Raw genomic sequence first — 19,257 nt, forward strand, 5'->3', positions numbered from 1 at the left:
TCCTAAGACAGAGGGCTAACCTAAATGAAAGGCTGCATTATGTAAGACAAGTGCTTTAGTAAACGCAGAGTATGAGGAAACACATCTTCTTTTTTCAGTTTTATTTTATTGTTATGTTAATCACCTACATTACATCATTAGTTTTTGATGTAGTGTTCCATGATGCATTGTTTGCATATAACACCCAGTGCTCCATTCAATAGGTGCCCTCTTTAATACCCATCACCAGGCTAACCCATCCCCCCCACTCCCCTCTAGAACCCTCTGTTTGTTTCTCAGAGTCCATAGTCTCTCATGGTTCATCTTGCCCTCCCATTTCCCCCCCTTCATTTTACCCTTCCTACTATCTTCTTCTTTTTGTTAACGTATAATGTAGTATTTGTTTCAGAGGTACAGGTCCGTGATTCAACAGTCTTACACAATTCACAGCGCTCACCATAGCATATACCCTCCCCAAACACATCTTCTTTAGAGTACAGGCTTCAGAGTTGAAGACTCTGAGTTCAAATTACAGCTCTATCTTTTAGTAGCTGGGTGAAAGTGGACAATGAACTTAACCTCTTGAGCTGTGTTGAAAGAAATAACAATTTCATGAATATGGCATTGTTGTGAGGTATAAATTGACTTACATAAACAGTAGTTAGGACTAAAAACTGATAACTACTAAATTGATATGGCAGTAGTAATAATTCGCCAGTATAAGGTAGAATATTTCTTCCTTTTATTATTGGCTCATTTGTTCACCACTTATTCATTGAGTGAACTGGGCTAAGTGCTGGCAAGATGAAGGCAAATTAAGATACACTTGTTATCTGTGACAGCCCAATCGTCCCATACTAGAGACCAATAAGTCACTGTTTAAGCATATTGGCAGTGCACAGGCTCTGAGAGAAGACTGTGTGGTTGGCAAGGGCGTGGTCATTCTACCTGGTGAGGGAGAGGGAATCAGGCAAGACTGAAAAAAGGAGGTGCATATTTGAGCTGTGTCATGGAAAATAAAAGACATTTACTCAATGAAAAAGGTGGCAAAAATATTTCAGATGGAACTAGTTGGATCTCAGTGAATGGGACAAGAGCATTTCTGGAGTCATGGGCGACATTAAAAGGACAATGAAAGTCTCAGGAGAGGGACTCCATAAAGCAAAGGACCCTGGAAGCAACAGATCACCACTTATGAGCCACTGCAGTCATGTCTTATACAAGAAACAAAGAACTTGGAATCTAATGTTCCCACCATTTTACCAGATTTCAAACTCCAATGAGCTGTGTGACATTAAAAAACATTTAATCACTATAAGCCTCTACTTTCCTGTCTATAAAATTAAGCTAAAATTCCTATCCCACAGAGTGATGGTGACAATTAATTAGGTAATATATGTGAAGGAGTTAGCAAAAATAAGTCTTCAAAATGATTGCAAATATGCTGTTATAACTGGAATAACAAATGTGACTCAAATGGCTGGCAGGCAAGAAGGCAGGAATGAACCATGAATGTGCAGGATTAGGAGGGACGAGGAGTAAGACTGGCTAGGAGAGCTCTGAGAGGGGAGGTGAGGAAGAGGAGAAAGGGTACGGAACTGAAATCATACTGTTCACAACAGTGTTGGATGCAGAGTTTGTAGGACTCAAGGCAAAATGAAAACGTGGACCTCTTGTTTAACAACAACAAAAAAGAAGATAGCAGGAGGGGAAGAATGAAGGGGGGGAATCGGAGGGGGTGATGAACCATGAGAAACTATGGACTCTGAAAAACAAACTGAGGGTTCTAGAGGGGAGGGGGTGGGGGATGGGTTAGCCAGGTGATGGGTATTAAAGTGGGCACTTATTAAATGGAGCACTGGGTGTTATATGCAAACAATGAATCATGGAACACTACATCAAAAACTAATGATGTAATGTATGGTGATTAACATAACATAATAAAAAAAAAAGCAGGGGAAAAGTGCCATTAAAGATACTAAAATAGAAAGCTGTTACCTTTAAAAATATTTTATTAATATAAAGTAATGGGGTAAATAGCGATGCATGAATACCAACATAAACACAAAACTAGCAAAAAATAATATTTAACTGTCATAATTTTATATAGCACAATAAATAAAACTTTAAATATAGTATCTAAATTTATACAAGGTTATTCACATTTTCTGCCAATTTTTTTTGTTAAGCCATCAAAATATATCTTTTTAACAATTTCATTTTCAAATGATATAACTGAAAACTATATCAGTGCTCTTGTCAAATGCAAGGTCACATAATTTTCGATAATTTTTAATTTTGAGGTTAAATATTTTTCTGATGCATCTTATTTTATAGGTTGTGACAAATTTTATAGGTTAGGCTAAATTTCTGATAAATTATTTTGAAGTACTACATTACAGTATTACATTTACATTTCACTACATTATAGAGCCAATGATTCTTTGGCAACAATATTTCTAAAGAGATTTAACTCCTCATACAAATCACTTTTGTGTCATCTGAATTTAATTTTAAATATAAATTTATACAATGGTATTATAAAGTTTTCTCTGACATTTCTTGTAACTTACTATACGAGAGATCAAAAGCAGCTTCATGATTTGTTTAGAATTCAAAACACCTGTTTCTGCATTCTATTGTTATCTTCACTTATAAGGGAAATTTAATTATAAAATTATCTTCCATGTTAAAATTAGTTCATTCAAAGCTTCCTATAACAACAATGTACTTTTCTCTTAAATGCAACAATCACACTGAATTTCTACTTCTAAGCTTGTAGATATTTGCTTTTCAATATTGTGTCTGTTTTCAAAGCTGGAGATTCTAAACTGAAGAATTCTAATAATTCTGAGTCATTTACTTCCTGAGTAATCGACACATGCAATGTCCATGTCCATGCTTTTATTTTGTAATAATTTCCTGACAAAGCTTACTGCCCAAGTATCAGCGGCTGCGGTCCCGGTGCAGTCTGGGGAGTTAATACCGGCACAGCTGCTGCCCAGTGGGGGGAGGGGTGTTGGCTCCCCGGCCAGCCTCCCGCCATGAGTCCCCATGCTGCTTCCTCGAAGAGCCCCTCCTCTTAGCCATGGAGGTGCCACTGCCACTGCTGTTTCTGCTGCTGTAGCCACTGTCACTGCCATCAGTCTGCGCTCCCCAGCTCCCCCAGACTGCCCCGAGACCTGTGAGAATGTGCTGGGCTGCATGCCAATCGCTCGGTGCCCGGCCCTACCTGTGAGGCTCCTGGGGCCTGAGCCTGCACATGTCCACACTGCTGCTCGTGTCCATGTCCCACTGCCCCATCAGACCTTGTTTACAAAACCCAGGTTCAAAGGCAAAATTGTTTTGAAAAAATCAAAGGGCTGGCAGCAGAGCAGTAAACCACATGTGGGGTGCTCTTGAGAGGTGGGCCCTGTGCCACTGCTCAGGTCACAGCCCATGAAGCTGAACAGGTACAAAGGGAGATCGGGAACCCGCCATGCATAACAGAGGGACATAAGTCTGTGAGAGAGACACACACTAAATACAGAATCCAAATTCTGGTTAATTGTGTGAAGGAAAGAAGAGGATGCTATGACAGAACATGAAGTCAGCGTTGCCATTCAGTTAGGTTTGGCAATAATCTTGTTCTGAAGTATGTAGGGGGCTAGGCTCCTGTAAGCTCACTGAGCTGTAGCCCCCTTCGCCAAGCAGCACTAACGTTTGTTTAGAAAGAACACTCCTACTTCTCTCACTTAGGTGGTTGGCAGCGTCAGCAAGGACTGCTAGGAAGTCTGCCAGATTTTAAGCAGGATCTTAGCAAGTGGATCCAGGCTGTGGAAAAGAAGGGCAAGTGAGGTTGTTAGAACCCTATCCAATTAGGTGAGCTTCAGGACAAGCTTTCCGTCTGAGGAACAGGAACACAAATCAGGAATCTGGACCAGATGCACAGACATGAGGGCTGGGAACAAACTGTGGGCATCTTTACCGCTTTCTCGGAAAGTTTTCTAACTCAAACACACTGACGTCTTTGTCACAGTGCCTCAAGGTACTACCTGCAGATCTATTTTTTAATTGTTGTATAAGTAATTATTTAAAAAAAATTCCCTGGCTAGTCTAAGGGGAGTTATTTTATTTGAAAATGTACTTGTGAAGCTTGGAATTACATCTTTTCCAAACCATAGACATTTCTATGTTTTAGTTCTGAGAGGACAATTTGGTTTCACAAAACTCCTTGACTTCTCTTCCCCTTTACATAACCCAAGCTTTATTAATGATTTCTTTAATCATCTTCATAAATCCTCAAAACATTTAAATAGGCTCCCTAGGGTTTGATATGGGTATGCAAATTACATACAAATGGTGATCCTAGCTTATTTCCTGAAAACATATGAAACACAAATACTTCTTTTTAGATTACTAAAACTATTTTAGCATAGATAGAAAAGTTTCAATATACTCTTGAATTATTAACTAATGTTCTACCAATTCAGCACATTTTTATAAAAATGCCCTTAGATTTTATTAAACTTAAACCTTAATTTAAAATAGCAATTTCTGATAGGTTGGGGAAAGCTGCTTTAAATGGACCAGTGCAGTAATTTCATTGCTGTGTATATAAATGATCCATTAATGTTTACTTGGAAAAAGTGTTCCCTTTGAAATGTCACATGCAAAAAGAATTGCTATAATGCTATCATTAGCATTTAAAATATACCACTCTCCAAAAAATTACATCGGAAAAAGGGTCTGAGTCAGGTTTTCTGTAGAAAGTATAACCAAATTATTCCATATTCAAATTGCTCTTTGAACCTAATGAAAAATAGATTTGCACCCTGATGTCGGAAATGGAGAGGCACCGTCAGCAATCCCTGATGGTTCCGTGAGTAAGGAAACAACACGGGATCATAGACACTGCTGTCTACTCACTTCTTCCTGTTTACCAAAAGAACCCTGGTTTTGTTTGCAACAGCACTGAGCCCAACAAAATAACACCTTCTTTCACTGCCTTTCATTTGAGGGGTAAAGCAGGGGGCAGCAGAAGATGGTGAATATCTGAGAAAATTGGTACTTTTCTAATTCAGCAGTTCCCCCATCCTCCTCCTTTCTCTGTTCTTTCTGCCTAGAACATGGAGATAAAACTAGACACTAAGGACTCAAGCATGAGAACAAAAGCATGCTAAGGATGGGAAAATAGAAAGCTGGAAGAGAAATAGGACACTGATAACTTCCAAGGAAGCTTCTGCAGCAGCCCTGGGCAGTCTTTGTCTGGACATCTGGTTATGTGAGAAAAACAATGCCTATTTATTTTAGCCCCTGTAGGTAGGGTTCTCTGACATGAAAAAAAAAACACACAAAAAACACAAAAAACATAATCCTAACTAATTCAGAATTTACATGCAGCTCAAATCATTCTTAACATTCACAATGGGAAAACAAACTCTCTGAGCACCTAATGTTCACTAAATGTATTTATCAATTCAGTGATGTATTAAGACTATATATTTCAATCTCTATTAACATAAATTTTAGTCTAAAGTTCTAAGTCTGGCTAGTCTGCCCTCCTTGGAGACAAATGGAAAGTTTTACCAGGAAGAGTATGAAATTCAATTTCCAACTTTAAAATAAACCTTTCAATATGTGTGTTGAAAGCTCCAATTCATAATGAACTAGTTTCATATGTAAACAGACAAACTGAGGGGCGCCTGAGTGGCTCAGTTGGTTAAGTATTCGACTCTTGATCTCAGTTCAGGTCTTGATCTCGAGTCCTGAGTTCAAGCCCCGCATTGGACTCCATGCTGGGCATGGAGCCTACTAAACAAAAATAAATAAGCAAACTGAACTGGGATCTAATTTAACACTGAAGTCACATGGGGACATTTCCCTGATTCTTCCACTTTTAATAAACGTTTTTATTAATGTATGGTGTGTGTGCCCAAACCACAAGTATACAGCTTAATCAATTTTTTCAAAATAAACATGTCTGCATAATGATCATCCCGATCAAGAGATACGGTTCTAGCAGCACCACAGAAGTTCTTTTGTGTCCTTCCCACTGTGATGGGTTCATACTTACTCCCTAAAGGTAACCATAATCCTGACTTCTAACAACATCATTTCTCTGTTTCTGAAACTTTTTATAAATGTAACAGTGTATATTCTTTATGCTGGGCTTCTTTTGTTCAACACTGTTTATGTGAAATTTATTCATGTAGTTACATATAGCACATTTTATCTATTTTCATTTCTGTTCAGTATTCCATTGTTTGAATAGGCCATAATTTGTTTTTCCATTCTACTGTTGATTTACATTTGGATTGCTTCCTATTTGGGGCAGTTATGATTAGTGCTGCTATGAACATTTTTGTTCCTGTGTTTTGTATAGAAATGTACACATTTCTTGTGGGTATGTATATATAGTAATGGAATTACAGAGTGATAAATTATGTATATATTCAGCTTTAGTAGATATAGCCAAACAGTTTCCAAAGTAGTTTTACCAATTTACAATTTCCACAGCAGTGGATGGGAATTCCAGTTATGCGACATCCACCCTCACTAACACTTTCTTTTTTCATTTTAAAACAACAAAAAAAATTTTGTTTTGGCTGGGGGTGGGGTATAGTGGTATCATCTTTAGCTTTAATTTGCATTTCCCTGATGACTAATGCTATTGAGCATTTTTCATAGGCTTACTGACCATTTGGATATCCTCAGTCATAAAGTAGATGTCTAAGACCATTGCCCATAATTCCATATGGCGGTCTTATGTATTTTTATAAATTTTTATGGATCTCATATATTCTGAGTAGGAGGGCTTTGTTACTTAAATACATTATAAATATTTTCTCTAACTCTGTGGCTGGCCTATTTATTTTCTTCATTTTGTCTTTTAATAAAAAGAAGATTTAAATTTGAATGTATTCCAACTTACAGAAATTTTATTTTAGGATTACTGCTTTTATGTCTTCTTCTTTAAAAAATCTCTGCTGACTCCAGTGTCATTCTGCTACAGTAGCTATCATTTTTTTTCATGATACCAACTGGATACTTCATTTTTTAGCTTTAATATTCAGTAAACAATTCTAATATTTACTTTTTTATTCAATGTGAGCTACAGATCATTTTTATATGAATGTTCAATTGACCCAATGTTATCTATTAATAAAAACGATTTTTTAGCAGTCACCTTTCTCATAAGTATTCACAGATGTATGGACCTCTTTTCTGTTCTATGTTCTTTTTTATTGGTCCCCATGTGCTAATGCCAGGTTATTCTTAATTACTGGGACTTTGTATGCCTTGACATCTGGCTTTACATGTGTTGTATATTCTACAACATCATTCTTTCAGATTGTTTTGACTATTGTAAGTCTTTTGCATTCTCACATAAATGTTAGAATAAGCTCATTAAATTACATTAAAAATTCTGTTCAGATTTTTATTGAGATTGCACTGATCATTTGCTCAGTTTATGAAGCACTGGAACATATCAGATGTTCTAATCCAAAGCATGATAGTCCTCCCTGTTTGTTTAGGTTTTCTTTAATGTCTCTTAATTTTTTTTTCTCTAAGAGAGTGGGGAGGGCGCCTGGGTGGCTCAGTTGGTTAAGCGACTGCCTTCGGCTCAGGTCATGATCCTGGAGTCCCGGGATCGAGTCCCACATCGGGCTCCCTGCTCAGCGGGGAGTCTGCTTCTCCCTCTGATCCTCCTCCCTCTCACGCTCTCTGTCTCTCATTCTCTCTCTCGCAAATAAATAAATAAAATCTTTAAAAAAAAAAAAGAGAGTGGGGAGGGGAGAGAGCAGAGAGAGAGGGAGAAAGAATCTTAAGCAGGCTCCATGCCCAGTGTGGAGCCCGATGCAGGGCTTGATCTCACAACACTGAGATCATGACCTGAGCCAAAATTAAAAGTTAGACATAACTGACTGAGCCACCCAGGCACCCATCTCTTAAAAATGTTTTAAGGTTTTTGATGTAAGGTCTTACATTTTACTAAATTTATTACTAGGTATTTGAATTTTTAATGCTATTATAAATAGTAGCTTTTGAATTTTTACTTTTATTTTTCATTACTAGTATTCAGTTACAATTAATTTCTATGTATTTATTTTATATCTAACAAACTTTCCAAATTTGTTTATTGTTAATAGTTTACTTGTGGATTATTGTTTTTTCTATGTACAAAATCATGTCATCTGTGAATGTTTCATTTCTTCCTTTGCAATACTTAGAATTTTTGTTTCTTCTTATCTAATTGAACTAGTTACAAACTCTAGTACAATGTAGAATATAAGTGGACAGACTTAATCCATTTTGATCTCTGGAAAAACATTTAGTATTTCATGGTTAAGTGTGATTTTTTTTTTTTTTTGTAGATACACAACCATTTTAGGGATATTTATATTTCTCTTTTCCAAAAATTTTATGATGAATGGGTATTGAATTATAGCAAGCAATTTTCCTCTATTCACATGATCATATAATTTTTCTCTCTCATTATGTTGATGTTGGAAAATTATATGAATTTTCCATTTAATTTATAAGTTCATAAATTTATTTTAATTTATATTCATTATATTTTCTTACTACTAGATCAGATTTCTACTTCTGATATAAATCTCAGTGTTTGTGATGTGATATTTATATCATATCTATGTGTATGTATACATATAGATATTTCATATATATCACTGAAGGTGACATATATATCTCATATACTTCATACGTTATATGTGATATATGTATACAGGTATATGTACACATACAATACATATATGCATATATCCATATCCATATATATTTCGCATATGTACATTTTACACATGAAACATGTGTAATATGTATTATGTGTATAATATATTACAATGTAATATGTATTATGGATATATCATATGTATGCATCACAAATACATAGCTATTTTATATTGTATATGTATATATTACACCTCATACTGATTTCATTAACAAACCCTAAAATATTTTTACATCATCTATGTTTATGAGAGAGACATGTATTATAGAAATTGTAAAAATTTTTAAATTTTCTGTAGTTGTTTATAATAATATCCACTATATTTTTAGTATTTTTCATGTTGATATTGGTATATTTTGTGTTCTCTTTTTCTTCATCAGTTTTGACACGAATTTATGACTTTTATTAGATTTTTCTTTAAGTAATGACTTTTGCCTTTGTTCAGTTCCACCTGTGTGCCATTGTTTTCTCTTTCATAAACTTCTGCTCTTGCCTTCATTAGTTTTTCCTTATTTCTTTGGGTTTAATTTACTTTTTTGTTTGTTTCTTTGCTTCCTGAGAACACAGAATAGTTACCAAAACCAACCCTAGGTGAAGCAAGTCTCAACAAATCCTAAGAAAGGCTAAAAGTCAATGATCTAAGTATCCACTTCAAGAAGAAAAGAAGAGTAAATTTTAATATGTCTAATTTCTATTTTCATTCAATTAAAAGCATTTTGGGGCGCCTGGGTGGCTCAGTTGGTTAAGCGACTGCCTTCGGCTCAGGTCATGATCCTGGAGTCCCTGGATCGAGTCCCGCATCGGGCTCCCTGCTTGGCAGGGAGTCTGCTTCGCCCTCTGACCCTCCCCCCTCTCATGTGTTCTTTCTCTCTCATTCTCTCTCTCTCAAATAAATAAAATCTTTATAAAAAATAAATAAATAAAAGCATTTTGAATTTCAATTTTTTTTTCTTTGACTTGGGATTTTTTTGGAAATAAATAATCTAAGTTCCAAATATTCAGTGATTTTCTTTTTTTTTTCCTCTGTAGATTATGGATTTGTTTCTTTACATTTTTATTTCTATCAATTATTATTGTCTCATATGTTTTGAGGCAATGCTATTAGGTATACACAAATTTAGAATGTTGACATCTTCCTCGCTGACTTTTTAGAATTATAAATGTCCCTTTTTGTTTCTAATACTATTTATTTAAAGGCGCTATATATATATATATATATATATATATATATATATATATATATATATATATAATGAAGACAAATTTCTTTTGATTAGTGTTTGCAATGTATAGCTTTTTCCATTTTTTTCCTTTTAGACTTTTAAAGTCCTTACATTAAGTTAATTCTCAATTATGCAGAATACAGAGTTTTTAAAATACTGTATTAACTTTGACAAATAAAAATTGTATATATTTAAGATGTACAACATATTTTGATATATAGAATACAAGTATTAATTAAAAGAGTAATTCAACCATATTTAGTATCTATTTCTTTAAATCTCATTATATTTTACTCTTCTCATTACAAAGACAAGGAATTCACAGGCAAACAATTAATTTCAACTGAATTCGGTGCCTTTTTCTTAAAGATAGAGAAATATAAGGAGAACTACTTGCTAAATAGTTAATAAGGCTATTTCGTTTGAGAGCAGTTGAAGCTGCTTGGCATCATGGGAAAAAGCCCAGACTTTAAATTCAGACTTGCCTTAAATACTTTCTAGTCATTTTACATTAGTTAAGTTTCTAATCTCGCTGATATTCAATTTCCTCACATCAGTGAGGAAAAAATAAACAGCTAAATCACAAGGATGATGTGAGAATTAGATACAGTTAATGGAAAACAGCTAACATAGGATCTGCCACATAGAAGAGGCTGAAGAACAGTAGCTATCTTTAGAATTGTAAGTATACTGCTCTTGGACTTATCTCTCAATTAACATCATTTGTGGTGAGAAATGAATTCAGTAAATAATTTTGTCAGGAAAGTTGTTTTATGTTGTTCTCACAGAAGTCTGATGAATAGACAAAGTAGAATGTTTTATTATTTTACAGAAGAAACTTAGATCCAGAGACAACTGAATAAAGTTTAGGCATTATAATTGTCATGATTTGTGTTGTTAGAATTCTTTAAAAGCATTGTCCTCTACCAAAGGACAGGAGGAGCTAGTGTAATCAGAACACATATTCTCTGATGTTATAACATTTCAGAAAACTACTTATTGTTCAAACTTTATTTCTACTTTTCAATCCTTTGCATAACCCGAAATATGCAAGAATTGGTTTTGTTTTTATTATTTTCTGTCATTAACTACCTATCATTGCTCTTTGCAATGGTGTACTAGACATAAACACATAAGCCCATGTGGGGGTTAAGGGGTCTGATGTCTAAACTTGACTATGCCAATCATTAAAAGTCACAGAAACTGACCTGCTTTGTATCTGGGTTTACATTCTCTTATGGATAAAATGAGGGGGCTTAAGTATATTTCTAAGGTCTTTTTCAGAACTATAATTTTACAATTATATGGATCCAATGATGACAATGCTAACGACAAATTAACAGGAGATTTCTGTCATAAAATTCTTTTTGGTACTATTGGATTTACTGTTAGGCAACTCATATTTAGCATGAATAACAATACCTTGCCTTGAGAACTCTGTAAATAACTCATCGAACCACTGCAGAGTTCTCCCCAGTCTACCTAATGTTTTCTGCTGGAATGTTCAATAAATAGTTACTGATATATCCTTGAGTACAGGAATGTTTTTGAAACCCCGATGCTTCTTTCTATTTCACAGTGGGAACAATCAGGATGGACTCTTAAAATTGCTTTTACAGTTTTATGACTTGTTTAGAACTCTTCATTCCACTCTCAAAGAAAAATGGGCATATTCAAGTTCACCTAAGATGAACTCCTATAAAGCTATCCACTCAAAGATTGAATGATGTTTAGAAGTAACATGCACAAGAAATGAACTTTGGCAAGATATTTACATTGATCACCCTTGGAACGTAAAAAAAAAAAAAAAAAGGCATTAAGACAGAGAAAGAATAGAAAGAACTGGATTACTTGGCAACTGATAATCCCCACAGCATATAGAACAAGGCTGATGCAGCATAACATAGTAGACAGTATTAAGTAGACGAGAAATCAAAATAGGAATAGTTTCCTACCTAAAATTTTTTAGATTGTTTTGCATAGGACAGTAAAAACTGATTTGTGATAAAGCCAATCTGAATAAAAGTGCATATTGGATTTTTTTTTTAAAGGTGTGATCTTATTTCTTCGGGGTTTATACTACCTGGAATGACAAGAAAATATAATTCATAATCAGATAAAAGTAAAATTTCTAAAAACTATAAATTCACAATGAGAGAGGATTTTGAAGATTTTAACTTCAATAGGAACTAAAGTCAGAGCATACTTATGACAGAAAGACATAACATAGTTAAAGATGACCAAGGACTAGTATAAAGATATTGAATTGGAAATCACTAACAAGGGGTTGTAGCTCTGACTAGGCCACTAACTACACAACTTAGGCTATTCATATAACTACTCTACCCCTCCCCATGTTTTCTTCTAAAAAAAAAAAGTCCTGGGAATTCATCTAGATCAATGGTCTCAAACAGTGGTCCATGAATTTCCTGGAGAGCCTACGGCTATACAGTGACTATAAATTTATTAATGTACTGAGAATTGTAAATAAATAGTATGTTCGTATGCCTTATGAACTACAATGTATCAAGCATATTTACTATTGTAATGAATAAAATATGTAATAATTCCTTACTAGGTAGGTGACAGTGGGAAAAGTTATTTAATCTTCCTGTGACTCAGTTTCCTCATCTATAAAATGAGGATGCTAATAACAATACCTTCTTCATAGGTGCATTAGGACTATTAAATAGCATAATTAAGGAAAGCTCTTGGAAGAGCTTTTTGCAAATAAATTAAAGTAAGCCATTATAATTGTCATGATTGTTATTACTAGAATTTTTTTAAAAAGCATTACTGAATTAATAGGAGCTTCTTATCATTATATCCAAAATATCATTATGTATTTTTCAGTGAATAAGTATTAAAATACAATGACTGGATATAAAATTAATATACTGAAATCTGTTGCATTATTTACACTAATAATTAAGTAGAAGAGAAATTAAGAAAACGATCCTATTTACAATTGCACCAAAATAATAAAACACCTAGAAATAAGCCTAACCAAATTGGTGAAAGACCTGTACTTTGAAAACTGTAAAATATTGGTGAAAAAATTGAAAATGACACAAACAAATGGAAAGATATCCCATGTTCATGGATTGGAAGGACAAATATTGTTTAAATGTCTACACTATCCAAAGAATATGCAGATTTATGTAATCTCTATCAAAATACCAACATTTTTCACAGAACTAAAACAAATAATACTAAAATTCAGTAGAACCATAAAGGACTCTGAATAGCCAAAGCAGTCTCCAGCAAGAACAACCAGGAGGTATCACAACCCCAGATTTCAAGATATACTACAAAACTGTAGTAATCAAAACAGTATGGTACTGATACAAAAACAGACACACAGATCAATGGAAAAGAATAGAGAGCCCAGAAATAAACTCACTATTAAATGGTCAGTTATTCTATGACGAGGGAGGCAAGAATATAAAATGGGGAAAAGACAGTCTCTTCAACAAATGGTGCTGGGCAAACTGGACAGCTACATGCAAAAGAATGAAACTGGACCACTTTCTTACATCATACACAAAAATAAAATCAAAATGGATTAATGACCTAAGTGTGAGAAAAGAAACCATAAAACTCCTAGAAGAAACCACAGACAGTAAATTCTTTGATATCAGCCATGGAAACATATCAGGTCTCCTCTGATAAGGGAAACAAAAGCAAAATTAAACTATTGGGACTACACCAAAAAAAAAAAAACTTTTGCACAGCAAAGAAAACTACCAACAAAACAAGGCAACATACTGAATGGGAGAAGGTATTTGCAAATGATATATCTAATTAGGGGTATATCTGAAATATATAAAGAACCTATACAACTCAACATCAAAAATAAAACAAAACAAATAATCTGATTTAAAAATGGGCAGATGACCTGAATATACATTTTTCCAAAGAAAACATACAGATGGCCAACAGGTACATGAAAAGATCTTCAACAACACTAATCCAGGGAGATGCAAATCAAAACCACAATGAGATAATACCTCAAACCTGTCAAAATGGCTAAAATAAAAAAGACAAGAAATAACAAATGTTGGCAAGGATGTGAAGAAAAAGAAACCATCATGCACTGTTGGTGAGAATGCAAATTGGTTCAGCCGCTGTGAAAAACTTCCTGAAAAACTTAAAAATAGAATTACCCTATGATCCAATAATTCCATTACTGGTTATTTACTCAAAGAAAATGAAAGCACGAATTGAAAAAGATACATGCACCCCTATATTTACTGCAGTGTTATTTACATAGTCACAATAAAGAAGCAACCCAAGTGTTTATCAATAGATAAAGAAGATTACACACACACACACACACACACACACACACACACTGGATTATTACTCAGCCATAAAAAAAGTTTTGTGACCCTGACATTTGGAACATGGATGGACCCAGATGGTATACTGCTAAGTGAAATAAGTCAGTCACAGAAAGACAAATACCATATTAAATCACTCATATGTGGAATTTAAAAAACAAAACATATGAACAAAGAAAAAAGGAGAGAAAAAAACAGACTCTTAAATACAGAGAACAAACTGGTGGTTCTCAGAGGGGAGGTGGGTGGGGGGATGGTGAAATAGATAAAGGAGATTAAGAGTACACTTATCATGATGAGCACTGAGTACTGTATAGAATTGTTGAATCATTATATTGTACACCTGAAACTAATATAACATTGTATATTATACTCCAGTAAAAAAAAGAAAAAAATGGTAGCTGCCAACAACCTAGAATTTTAGACCTAGTAGCAATATTCTTCAAAAATGAACATGTGTTCAAACAAACAAAAACTGGAAGAATTCATCACCAGTAATAAGCAATGGAAGATATCTACGGCTAAAGGAAAATGATTCTAGATGGACACATGAAAAAAATACAATAATCAGGTAGGCCTGCAAGGTATATTTTGAACTTAAAAGTCATTGATCTGGTTATTTATTGCTACAAAACCAACCTTCCCAAAATCTACTAGCTTAAAACAACTATCTTATTTTGCTCATGATTTTGTGGATCAGGTATTCAAGAAAGGCTCAACTGGGTGGTATGTCTGATCCATGTGGCATCAGCAGAAGCACCTGGGGCTAGAGACTCCACATCCAATTTGTAGGAGGAGACTACACAAGGCTGTGAATTCCAGGAGGCATGTTTACAGAGAACATTTTTGAAATGGTTGAGGTTGTGAATGCCTGGTGAGATAGTCTTTATACCCCCTTTCAGCTCTTAGACTCCATGAATCTAATTGGCTTAATGGGCAGCAGAATGCTTTTATTGATATAGTGTTTCCACCCTTCAGGTATTCTCAGTGCTATTTTTGTTGGCACATTTTTATTTCTCTACCAGGATAGGAAAGCAGCATGCTCTACCCACTTCAGACACATTTGCCATTTAGAAGCCTATAAATGTTATTTCACCACTTATTTCCCTCTGTGTATTAGAGTGTGAGCCCTCTTCCTATTTAATATTTAAATATTGTCCTGAATTGCTCCTCCAATATGTCAAATTTTGAAGATGAAAGTCAAAGATGATTTTTGTTTTGGGGCTCTGTGGCAACACACATCAGAAAAAGACAATGTAAACAGATGAGTATAATTTAAGAGAGAGAGAGAGCTTGTAGGCTATACTGAATTGCTCAGCATCCCAAAATATTCTTTTTTCATCTAAAAGTATATTTAAAGATCAAGTAGTTTCTGTTAAAGAGGCTTAAACATCTTCAAAGTGCAACCTAATTTACATAAACAGAGGTGACTTTTAGCGTGACATAGAACTTCAGACCTTGTTCTCTCAGCTCAAATCTATACACAAAAAAATCTATACACAGTTTAGGATTAACTTTCCTTTTCATGCATGGCTCTTTAAATGGAGAACTCAACTCCCAATTTTCAGACTAGGAGTTTTCAAATTTTGCTCCAGCATTGATTAAAGTTGTCTAGGATCCTCCAGGTTCCCAACTGGCAGTTTCAAATTCTTGGTCATAGAATGCTTCTCCTTTTGTTTAAGGCTTGAGTTCTGTGCTTCTGCTGTTTCATATATACCGGTCATTACTACTCGTGTTTTATTTTATCTGGTGATAATCATCCAGTTAGATGTCTTTTATTCTGGCTGGAGCTGGTAGACTGCAGGTCATATTGCCTTGCTAAATATGTCCATCATGACTTTGTCCTATAATGTTCTATATGTTCTATATGTCCTATATGTTCATCAGAGCACAGAGATTTGTGAAAATTGAAACTTACAGGTAAGACACAGATGGTTGAGCAGATTTCCTGATTTATGGTTGGCTCATGATTATAGGGTTCAGACGAAACAAACCATTAAGCTCTTATAAAGTTTTTTTTTGTTTTTTTTCTGGGAATTTTGAATAATTGTAGCCAATGCATTTTCCTGAAATTCAATTTCCATTTTAAGTTTTAGTATCTTGTCCCCACTGCCACTGAAGATAAAAACTCTTGTCAGGAACATATGCATCAAGTATACTCTTTTTGGGCCTATTGCACTATTTTGGGCTTAATTTTTGACTGCCTTACCATGATTATGAGGGGAAATTAAACCACAAAATGTACCCTTTGTTTGCCTGATTACTTGGTAAAATGAAATGAGTATTTTTATTTCCCTCTAAAACTTTTAAGGGTAGACAGTAACAGTGTGTGGATCTATTTAAAAACCATCATAAGTCTTGCTAGTTAGCTTTCTTTTCATGTAATAGAAAGAGAGGTTGAATGAGTCATGTCAAGTGATCCATGAGATTAATATAGACAAAAATGTCATAGCCTCATGCATGCAGCTGTGAATGGCATATCTACTTTGCCATCTGTATACTTAATGGACAAAATGTCCCAGTGACTGCTTCAGGCTTTAAAGTAACTCAGTTATCAGCAGCCACATTTCCTGTTGTCTAATACCCAAATTCAATTCTACTGGGAACTTTAGTCTGGCTCTTGGAGTAGGTAGAAAAATCTGCTAACCACATTACGCTCTTTCATAAACCACATTGAATTGGACTATTAGCTAATACTGAGTAAAAGCAAATACCATTTACTTTGAGAGAGTACTGTGTTTTATATGGAGTGATGTTCATTCTCACTGCATTTATATTTTAGCTCAGTAGTGAAAATGAACAATGCATGGTAACGTAACAACTATTATTTCTCTCTGTTAAATGAGATCTGAAAATAAACCATTCTGTAAAGTAAACATATAGCATGTTTAATTTAAATTCTATTTGGATAAATGTTTATAGTGACTGTTATATTATTCTGTCCACATTGAAAAAAATATATAGCATTTTTTCCAGGGATAAATTTCCCCTTTCATGTTATCTGCCAAATCAAAATTTTAATGTTTATGTTGCTTCTGGTATAATTATTTCCATTTATAGAATGACATTTCCCTAATTTTTTAGTCACTTTATTGAAGAGTAATAGATTTACAGAAACATTAAGTATATAGTACAGAGAATTCCCAAAACTCCCCCGCAACACATAGTATCCCCTATTATTAACATCTTGGATTAGGTACAGTAACATTTATTACAATTAATAAAACAATATTGATATATTATTGTGAATTAAAGTTCATATTTTACATTAAGTTTCACTCTTTGTTGTACAGTTCTATGGATTTTGATTAGTGCATAATGTAATTTACCCACCATTACAATTACACAGAACAGTCTTACCACCTTAAAAATCCCCTATACCTCACCTATGTATTTCTTTTCCCTTTTGCCTCCTCCCTGGACTCTTAGAAACTACAGATCTTTTTATTATTTCTTAGTTTTGCCTTTTCCAGAATGTTGTCTAGTTGAGATCATACAGTATGTACCCTTTTCACACTGCCTTCACTTAGCAAAAAGTATTGAAGATTTCTCTGTATCTTTTTGCTGCTTCATAGTTCAGACCTTTTTATCTCCAAATAATATTTTATTATTATGTACCACAGTTTATCCATTTGCCTATGGAAGGACATCTTGGTTGCTTCCAAGTTTTGATAATTATGAATAAAGCTGCTAAACATTCATGTGTAGGTTTTTGTGTATACATAGTGTTCAACTCATTCAGGTAAATACCAAGGAACATGACTGCTGGTCATACAAGCCTCTGTTTAGCTTTGTGAGAAACTGCCAAACTATCTTTGAAAGTGGCTATATCATTTTGCACTCCCACCACTAATAAATGAGAGATCCTGTAGCTCCACATCTTCACCAGTATTTGGTAATGTCAGTGTTCTAGATTTTGGCTGCACTGATAGCTGTGTAGTGGTACCTCTTTGTTGTTTTAATTTGCAATTCTTTAATGATGTATGATGTACAGATCTTTTCATATGCTTCTTTGCCATCTGTTTACCTTCTTTAGTGAGATGTCTGTTTAGGTCGTTTGTCCATTTTTTAATTGGATTGTTCATTGTCTTAATGTTGAGTTTCAAGAGTTCTTTGAATATTCTGTATAACAGCCCTTTATCAGATATGTGTTTTGCAAATATTTTCTCCCAGTCTGTGGTTTGTTTTTTTATTCTTGTAACAGCGTCTCTCACCAACAAGTTTTTAACTCTAATAAAGTCCAAATTATCATAATTTTCTTACATGGATCATACTTTTGATGTTTTATCTAAACATTTATCACCAAATCCACTGTCCCTTCATTTGTCTTATGTTATATTCTAGGCATTTTATAGTTTTTCAAATTATATCTAGGTCTATGATCCATTTTGAGTTAATTTTTATGAAAAGTATAGTTCTCTGTTGAGATTTTGTTGTTGTTATTGTTGGCATATGAATGTCCAATTGTTCCAGCACCATTTTTCAAAAGATCATCCTTTTCCATCAAATTGCCTTTACTCCTTTGTCAAAGATCACTTGATTATATTTGTGTCGGTTGGGGTGGCAATCCTTATATCAGACAAATTAGATTTTAAACCAAAGACTATAATAAGAGATGAGGAAAGGACACTATATCATACTTAAGGGGTCTATCCAACAGGAAGATCTAACAATTGTAACTATCTATGCCCCTAACATGGGAGCAGCCAATTAATAACAAAAGCAAAGAAACACATTGACAACAATACAATAATAGTGGGGGACTTTAACAGCCCCCTCACTGAAATGGACAGATCTTCTAAGCAAAAGATCAACAAGGAAATAAAGACTTTAAATGGCACACTGGAACAAATGGACTTCACAGATATATTCAGAACATTCCAACCCAAAGCAACAGAATACATATTCTTCTCAAGTGCCCATGGATCATTCTCCAGAATAGATCACATCCTAGGTCACAAATCAGGTCTCAACTGGT

Source organism: Halichoerus grypus, chromosome 1, assembly GCF_964656455.1.
Source record: "Halichoerus grypus chromosome 1, mHalGry1.hap1.1, whole genome shotgun sequence".
NCBI lineage: Eukaryota > Metazoa > Chordata > Mammalia > Carnivora > Phocidae > Halichoerus > Halichoerus grypus.